This window comes from Phoca vitulina, unplaced genomic scaffold (assembly GCF_004348235.1).
Source record: "Phoca vitulina isolate PV1807 unplaced genomic scaffold, GSC_HSeal_1.0 scaffold9, whole genome shotgun sequence".
Classification (NCBI taxonomy): Eukaryota; Metazoa; Chordata; class Mammalia; order Carnivora; family Phocidae; genus Phoca; species Phoca vitulina.
The window spans coordinates 28,031,460-28,041,182 of record NW_022589712.1 but is presented as its reverse complement, the minus strand read 5'-3'; positions in this window follow the sequence as shown (position 1 = coordinate 28,041,182).

The window sequence follows — 9,723 nt, the reverse complement described above, 5'->3', positions numbered from 1 at the left end:
GGAAGAAAGTTCACATTTATAGGTCAGAGCTGTTCATTGTATGTGCCGGCTTTATTCATTAAGTTATCTCGGGGCTGCGGTGAGTACTGGGGTGTGAGTCCCATCGGAGCCTTAGTTCCCAAATCCTTTCTTTCCTCTCCCTTCCCAACCTCCCTAAAATGTCAACCACAAAGAGCTAGAGTTATGAGCTGTAGAGTTTATTTGTACAACCCTCCCTGGGCTGTGTTTGGTGGATGGAACACAGGCTTTGGAGCCAAGGTGACAAGGATTCAAATCCTGGCTCTGGAACCTCAATTTCTTCATTCCTAAAATGGGAATAACGATACTTTTACCAGCTGTTGGGAGGATTCAAAATGATGCACATGAAGTCCCTAGCCTGGCGCAGAGTAGGCCCTTCACAAACGATCACTATTATTTATATTTTTGCTGACCTGCTCACTTAAATGTTTTTTGTCACATTCTGATTAACAGAGAAAGAAAGTAGGGATAAGGAACAGAAGGAAAAAGTACACTCTTCAGCAGAGTTCAATGTTATCAGCAGAGCTTGTATCTCGAATTAGAAGAAAATGTTTTATAATTAAACATCTGGATTCTTTGTGCCTAAGAAGCATAAGCAAATGGTCCTGTTTTCCAGGGATTACTGCCTCGATGTAGGTTTTTTTTTTTCAATACTTTTATCTCAAGGCCAGCCACTGTAGTTTTTTTTTTTTTTTTTTAAGATTTTATTTATTTGACAGAGAGAGACACAGAGAGGGAGGGAACACAAGCAGGGGAAGTGGGAGAGGGAAAAGCGGGCTTCCCGCGGAGCAGGGAGCCCAATGTGGGGCTTGATCCCAGGACCCTGGGATCATGACCTGAGCCTGGGATCATGACCTGAGCCGAAGGCAGACACTTAACGACTGAGACACCCAGATGACCCTCGATGTAGGTTTTAAAAATATCTTATGTTGCCTGTGATTTCTCTATTTTACTGTTCTATCCAGGCTGTGAGACGGGCCGATTTCATCAGCCCCGAGAGCTGAAGACACAGAAGATACACACACTCACATACAAAAGCCTCTGCCAGCAAAGCCAATTTGTTTTGTCATGGCAACCCTTGTCACTTCCAGCTGGAGAGTGAGTGATGATGTCATTACCGAGAAAGGACTGGAGAGCAGGCTGGGAACCCCATCTGAGCTGTAGGATTACAGAGAATTGTGTTTCAGAGTCAACCGATCACGATACGGAGAGAAGCCGTCAGCACAAGGTGCTCAGGCTTTCTCCATAAACAAACAAACATACGCCGTCTTTGACAAGGAAAGAACTGAGTTTGAAAATCTGACATTAAGAGCAAAATCCCTATATCTGTGATTTTAAGAGAGTGCATGAAGCTCCTTCTGTTTGCCAGCCAATCTGTATTGGTGTTTGGTGAAACTCTAAGTGGCTTTAAGTCTTGGGGACCGAACATGACCTGGTCTGCTCAGAGATCTGCTGGCTAGAGATGGGGACGAGGTGGGGGTGGCCTTGTGGACAGATTGCGCATGAGAGGCCCTGACAGCCAGAACCAGGAGAGAGGGCTCCGGCAGCTGATGACAGAATCCGTGTCCTGAGCTCCTCGGAAGAGCAAAAGGTAGGACATACCCCAGTACAGCAGACATAACGGGGACTGTTGCAGGCAACCCAGGATGTGTGGTCCCTGCATGTAAATCAGGGATGCAGGGCGCCCGGGTGGCTCAGTCAGTTACGCGTCTGCCTTCGGCTCGGGTCATGATCCCAGGGTCCTGGGATGAAGCCCCACGTCGGGCTCCCTGCTCCTCCCTCTGCCTCTGCCTCTCTCTCATGAATAAATAAATAAAATCTTTAAAAAATCAATCAGTCAATCGAGGACGCAGCCTGGTTCCTTCACATGAAAGCAGCTCTGCTGTTTTCGCTCTAGAAGTACTGCCCTCCAGCATAACACGGCCAAGAGGGAGATTGGTCACCTACACACAGGTCAAGAGAGAACGCCAGGCTGGGGGCCTAGATGTCACGTCAAACAGACTAGCCCTCAGTCACGCACGACCACAGCCAGGGAGAGGCATTTCCCACTTGTCTGAGAGTAAGCTGGGACACCACTGGACCAAGGGAATCAGTCTCCAGAAAGAGACTGGAAATGGGTCTTGCAGAATCTGAGCACTAAAAAAGAGGCAGTCGTCATCTAGGGCAAGTTGGTCTTTTTCCAAACTACCGTCGCAGACTGGTCGTTAGCCTGAGCTGTGCATGAAGCAGAATTCACAGCCTGCCTCTCTGCTGGGAGCTCTTGGGCCAGGTGCCTTGGCCCCCTGAGCCTCGGGGCTTTGTTGAGAGGATGGGGTAATGTATAGGAAGACTTCGATAGGTAGAAGTCATTGTTACTGTCTGACTTTCTTGAGGTGGGGGTGCTGGTGGTTTACAGCACAGCTGTGATCTGAATCCTTAAACTAGGTCATAATTGTCCTTATATTTTCTGTGCTCATGGCAGGCAGAAGGAACAGAGATCACTCCAATCTTGTGCACACATAGCCTACCTAATGAGAGGACAATCTGGAAATTAACATTGATACGTTACTTCCAATTATTTCTCAGACACCCCCCCCATTTATTTTGCTTATTGTTCCAATGTTGTCTTCTATAGACAAAGGAGGCAATCCAGGAGTATACCTTGTATTTAGTTCTAATGTTTTCTTTTTAGGCTCCTTCCATCTGGAAATGTTTCTGTCTTTCCTTATCTTTCACAGCCTTAACATTTTTGAAGAGTCCAAGCTTGCTACTTTGTAAAATGCTCTTTATTTGGGGCTTGTTGGATGTTTTATCACTGTTAATTTCAGGGGATGCATTTTTGTCGGAAATACAAGTATACCATGTTTTCTCAGTGGATCATCACGTGATTTGTCTCATGACTAGGACTAGTGTTGTTCATGTTTATCATTTGAGTTAATAGATTTGCCAGGTTCCTCTATTTTAAAGTTAATACATATTTTATATTTTTTAAATTAATAAATATTAGGTGCTTTGTGGGAAAATAAGAGACTCTACACATGCTGTACCTCATTAGTTTTCCCTTATTTGTGGCATTCATTGCTGATTATTGCCCAAATCAAGAATAATTGCAAAATGGTGGCTTCCTCTTTCTCTATTTATTACCTGAAATTCAACTGTAAGTTAGAGATTAGAGGCAAATTCCAGGAATAGGCAGACAAAAGCTCAAAGTCAAGGTACCTTTCTGTTGGTTTCCTTTCATACTGGCTTGTGTGATACTCAGATTAGGCGAGCCTTCCAAGTAAGGAGACAGCCATGTCTGAACATTCGATGTCCTGAGGCAAAAGCGACTTCAGCAGTGGTGTGCGGCTACCAGAACCAGCAGAAAACAGAGGAGGAAGAGTTTGTAGAAAGCTTCCTAACAGTGAAACTTGGAGACTGAATGTGGATTGGGAAAAAAAAAAAAAAGAACATGGGATGTTTTAAACCTGGAGGACTGGAATGGTGGTAGGATAAAAGGGATGTCAAAAGTAGAGCTGGTGTTGGGGAGCATAACGGGGTTAATTTCAGGTCGGTTGAACGTGAAGTGCTGGCTGGGTGCACGAGTTGTATCCTCTGACAGGCAGGGGGGGCAACAGAAAAACCTCAGGAGGGAGGCCAGGGCTGAAAATGAAGATTTGTGATTCATCTGCACTGCAGTAGGAAACGGATGTGGGTAAGACCATTATTTGAGCCAGTTTTGGAGAAAAGATGGGTGAAGGGCAAAATCACAGTGAGTGAGGTGGGGTCCTGGAAGGAGAAGAAAGACTCCCTGAAGAGGGCGCGGTTGGGGCTCAGGAGGACAGAGCCACAGGAACTGGGGAGAATACTGTGCACCGACGTGTTCCACATCCAATCCATCCAGAGTCTAGAGTGTCTTTCCATACCGTAGAGTCTGGAGGGCTGAAAATGAAAATTCCCTGACTTCCTTGCAGCTGGAGGAGTCTGGATGTGATTTGGGTTTTGAGAAACAGGTGCATTTGGGTGAGACTTGAAAAATCTAGATAGCACTTCCAGCTGCTTCTGCTGTTCTTCTGGCAATTGTCATGGAATTGTTAGATTTTCCCCCCACAGTGTTCAGCAGCCAGGCGCCAGCTTCATGAGGGACAAGAGGCAAAGACCTGGGAACCCATGTTTTGCTCGTGTAGCTCAAGCACGAAGTTCAGTTGTGGTGGCTCCTGATCTCTGGATCTCAGCTAAGGTAAAAATATGTGCCTGAAGTCAGAGGTTCCAAGGACAGCTTCCTGATTTCTCATCTTCCTGAAGCAGGAGAGATAGCATCTCTCCCAGTGGGGCATATCTGCTGTGATCTGGGAATCATTCCCGAAGGTTCAGTCTGGAGCATGTTCTTCCAGTCCTTCCAACAATTTAAAAAGTATATAAATCCCCCTCAGCTGAAAAAACCGTGGTGCTTTCTCTTTTCTGAAACTGAACTCTGATTGATACAAAATCCAATGGAGAAAGGATATTCAAGAAGAAAGGGCTAATCAGAATCACTATATTATATACCTGAAACTAATATAACACTGTACGCTTGTTATATTGGAATTAAAAAAAATTTTTTTAAATAATAAAGGGCTAATCAATAATTCAAAAGCTACCAAAAAGTTAAGATGAGGATTTTATTCGTCCATCTATCCATCCATTTCGATTCATTAAAACCGTTATCACTGAGTCCATAATGTGTAGCAGGTACCATGCTGGACATTTGGGATTACTGTACAAAGATGAATAAAACACAGTCTTTCCCTTCAAGCATTCAGTCTAGTAGGGGAGAGAATCATGAACATCAATGGAATAAATTGTGGCAAGCACACTGATGGAGACAGATTCAGGGAGCCAGCATGAGAAAGAAGGAAGGGTACAGAACTTGGAATGAGACTCTGGAAAGAAAGTAGGCTTTTTTTTTTTTCTTTTTAGGATGCAAAATGGGCATTTTTATTTAAATTCGATTAGCCAGCATATAGTACATTGTTAGTTTTTGATGTAGTGTTCACTGATCCATTAGTTTCATATAATACCCACGCTCATCACATCACATACCCTCCTTAATACCCATCACCCGGTCACCCCATCCCCCCACCCCCCTCCCTTCTGTAACCCTCAGTTTGTTTCCCAGAGTCCAGAATCTCTCATGGTTTGCCTCCCTCTCTGATTCCTTCCCATTCAGTTTTCCATCCCTTCCCCTGTTGTCCTCTGCGCTATTCCTTATGTTCCACACGATTGAAACCATATGATAACTGTCTTTCCCTGATTGACTTATTTCACTTAGCATGATCCCCTCCTGTTCCATCCATGTCGATGCAAATGGTAGGTATTCATAGAGAAAGTAGGCTTCTGGAAGGAAGTGGAATATTGAAGGATGAGCTTGTTGTTTAGTTAATAAACACCAAATGTTTATTATGGGGTGAGCGTAGTGCTAAGATCTTTACATTCTAGATCGCGTGTAATCCTCTAAACATTTATATGAGGTTCATGGTATTATCAGCATTTTACAAATGAGGACACTGAAGTTAAGATCTGACTCCAAGTTTTCTGAAGGGCATTCCTTCAGGTCATTCCATGCAGAGGGAACAGCATAAGCAAAGGCAAAGGCGAGAAACACACTGTTGATTCTAGTCAATACCTGAAAGTAGGGCCCATCTCCCAGCCTCTGTGGCAGGATAGGAATCCAACTTCAATAAAACCCCCAGATGGGTTTCACATGGACCAACATCCCCCTTCCAGGTTTTCATTCATTTTTCACTTTCCTGACTCTGAGCACGTGCTTAGCCCCCTCATTCTCCTTTTCTTTTTTTTAAAAGAAAGGCAGACTGCCACATGCAGAATTTTGTTTGGATTTGTCTGGAGCCTTAGAAACTTGAGTACCCTACACTGTCCTACAAATGGACCTTGAGAGCTTGTTTGGAGATTCTAGCAGGGAGCGCAGCTACTCATATACCCTTGGCCAGAGAATGTCCTCCTTTATTGGGAAGGTTGTCCTCTTAGACCAAGTACACAGCTTTGGGAGGGACACACATGGAGCAGTGAGGGAGGAAGAGGACACCTGTCTCCAGCCAGCCAGATCGCCCCCTTATTCTCCTTTTAAAATGCCCAGTCACCTCTGCACAAAGTTGGGTGCACTTTACCTGGATTCCCCCCTCCCCCCCATTACAACAGTATATGATTGAATAAAATCTGTCCTTTACTACTTTAGTGCCTGGCTTTATTTTTTTTTTTTTTAATTTTTACATTTTTTATTTATTTGACAGAGAGAGACACAGCGAGAGAGGGAACACAAGCAGGGGCAGTGGGAGAGGGAGAAGCAGGCTTCCTGCGGAGCAGAGAGCCCGATGCGGGGCTTGATCCGAGGACCCTGGGATCATGACCTGAGCCGAAGGCAGACGCTTAACGATTGAGCCACCGAGGCGCCCCTGGCTTTATCTTTGACATAAGTTCTTGCAGGCGACTCTGGACAGAATGACCTCTTTGTTTCAGGGTGACTTTTGTAGTTTCTGTAAGGGCTGGGATTTTGAGTCCCATTATTGTTGAGAACCTGCACCACGTGTCAAAAGATCAGTTGTAGCCTGGCAGAAGATGTCACCACAGAGCAGAATCAGCCCAGTGCTGAGATCCGTAGGCAGCAGACGCGTAGATGGGCAGCGGGGACATTCAGGACAGCCCCTTACTGGACAGCTGTCTTCCTTCTCTAACTGGGGCCGAGTCAAGAACAGGTGGCTTGGCTATGAGAAGCAGGCTTCCTAGGTGGAGTGAAATGCAGACATATCTGCGTGCACTCCTAGCCTAGAAGAGACATCTGAAGGAAATATGAACCTTTGTCTGGACTGATTCAAAGGGTTAAGAAGAGGGTGATATCAGTCATGATTTGCAAGAAACCTAGAAGTCAACATAGTGACGGTGAGGCCTTTAGGACAGAATACCATTTTCTTCTCTAGTACATTTCTAGTTTTTAAACTATGCTAGGTTTCCATTTCATTCTTTCCTGTTAAGAACATGAGCAATAGATTATTTTTCCATCAGAAAAGGTTTTTGGCCTTGTATTTCCTCTATCTCCACTCCTAATATAGTATTTTAATATCCAATAGGAGACTTACATTTGGAATACTTTATGTACAGGACAGACAACTGGTGGGTCATTGTGTTTATAATAGTCCCCCAAATTAATGTTCTAAAAAATTTGTTGGCTAAAAACATACTATTTTGAAATGATCTGCCATGCTCTTTTGTAACTAAAATTTCTTTACAAGTGTAAAATAAGCATTTTGATAAAAAAAATTACAAAATGTAGAGACCAACTGAACACATTTCATAGTCTTATGTGCATGTTTATGTAACATTTTGATAGCTTTCACATTTCTGTACAAAGCACACACTTATTTCATCACCTGTTCATATTTCCTTTCCACTTCCATCCACTTGGTTCCTATAAAGTCTCTGAAAGAAAATCCCTCCCTGACTAGCAATTTGTGTACTAGTAGCAATTTAATTTTAATTTTTATTTTTTTAAAGATTTTATTTATTTATTTGAGAGAGAGAGAATGAAAGAGAGCGAGTACATGAGAGGGGGGAGGGTCAGAGGGAGAAGCAGACTCCCTGCCGAGCAGGGAGCCCGATGCGGGACTCGATCCAGGGACTCCAGGATCATGACCTGAGCCGAAGGCAGTCGCTTAACCAACTGAGCCACCCAGGCGCCCAGCAATTTAATTTTTAAAAGTACTTGATAATATTGAGTTTAGCATGTTGTTAGAAAGGTTGTGTATTAGATTTTTTAAAAAGATTCTTGCAGAAAATGCTACAAATTCAGTACTCCAACTCCCCCAGAACTTGGCAGTCATAGCGCAGACCGTGCTGCGGGGGTTCAGAGAGGCTTTGAGGACTGTGAAGAAGAGCAGGGTGTTCAAAAACATGTCGAGACCTCACTAAGAAGAATCTGGGACATAAGTGCGAAGGTGAGGAAACAGAATTCAACAGCTGGGAACCACCCGCCTGAACAGAAACAGCTGGGACAATGATGGAAATGCTTGGGTCATCATGGATGATCGCAGGCCTGGATCCACCCAGAAATTAAAGCACATTTACTGTTCATTCATACATGGTTAGAACTGAATTATGCCGAGAATATTTTTCACTGACTGGTGTGACAAAACGAGAATGAGAACACCAGAGTGGGTTTTCCAAGTTACGTTTATTCACCTATTTACGAACAAGAGCTGTGTTTTTACTTTCTAGGAAATAAAATGTTTTATAAAATCATGCTAATAGACCTTAGCATCACCTCAGTTTTGGTTTCCTTGGAAGCAGACCCTATAGCACGGATGGAGTAGAAGTAGTTTATCTGGATGGTAAAGGGAGCTCCGTGAAGGGAATGGAGACAGGAGACAAGGAAAGAAAGACAACCAAAGAATGGAGTGTTATCGGGGCGCCTGGGTGGCTCAGTCGGTTAAGCGGCTGCCTTCGGCTCAGGTCATGATCCCAGAGTCCTGGGATCGAGTCCCGCATCGGGCTCCCTGCTCTGCGGGGAGCCTGCTTCTCCCTCTCCCTCTGCCTGCTTCTCTGCCTACTTGTGTTCTCTATCTGTCAAATAAATAAATAAAATCTTAAAAAAAAAAAAAAAAAAAAAGAATGGAGTGTTATCGAGCCAGCTACCACGGTAACAGCTTAATCCAGCGAGGAAAAGGTACATACCTTGTCCCAGAGTTTCCTCAGATGTGTGCCCTGACAGCATGGGCCACTGAGAGTGGCCTTGAGAGTGGTTTTTACTGTTCTTACCCTGGCAAAATTGAGGAGGTCAGTCACTGATGTCAGTTCCCCACTTACCTTTTCCTACCCTCCCCCAATTAAATCCCAACATCCAAAAGCCTGGGACACTGACATTCCAGCTGGAGAGCCTGTCGGTTGGCAACATCAGTCACGGCACCAGACAGGTGCAGCTCAGGGTGAAGAGGCAAATTCCTGTCAACACCCCCTCACTCCCTGCCCTAAGAAGGAATGAGCAATGGAACACACCAAGGGATGCCCTTCCTGACCTTCAAATCTGACAAGGGCCTCCAAATTCTTACCTTCCGAATCCACCTCTTCTCTGGCATCTTTTGGTCAGGCGGCTCCACGTGGGGAGGAAAAGGAGTCGTTAGATAAGGTCTGAACATGATGTGCTTAGCTCTCGAGCTCCCCGCACAGCTCTACAAACTTCCTGTGCTCCAGGCTCTGCAAGCACCTCCTGGGGGTTGCCCAACTTTGACAGCAGCTTCCGGAGGAATATTTAATCATCCCTGGCTTCGCAGCCAACAAGACCGGGCTAATTGTGTCAGAGGATGTCAAGAAGTGCCTCCGTGTATATATAAGAATATGAAGTAACAATGTAATTCTTGTTGGAAAGAAAACATTGTGGGAGGGGCAGAGGAAGGAGGGAAAGTTATGAAATTAAATAGTAATTGGTCCCAATTCAAAAATGGTTAGAAACTCCAAAGATGTTATACTGTTCTAGACAAATGAATCCTCATCTGTTTAGGTTGCGTGGTATAACACTTGGAACAGGCAACTTATTAAAAAAAACATAGTGGCGGGGCACCTGGGTGGCTCAGTCGTTAGGCGTCTGCCTTCAGCTTGGGTCATGGTCCCAGGGTCCTGGGATTGAGCCCCGCATCGGGCTCCCTGCTCTGCAGGAAGCCTGCTTCTCCCTCTCCCACTCCCCCTGCTTGTGTTCCCTCT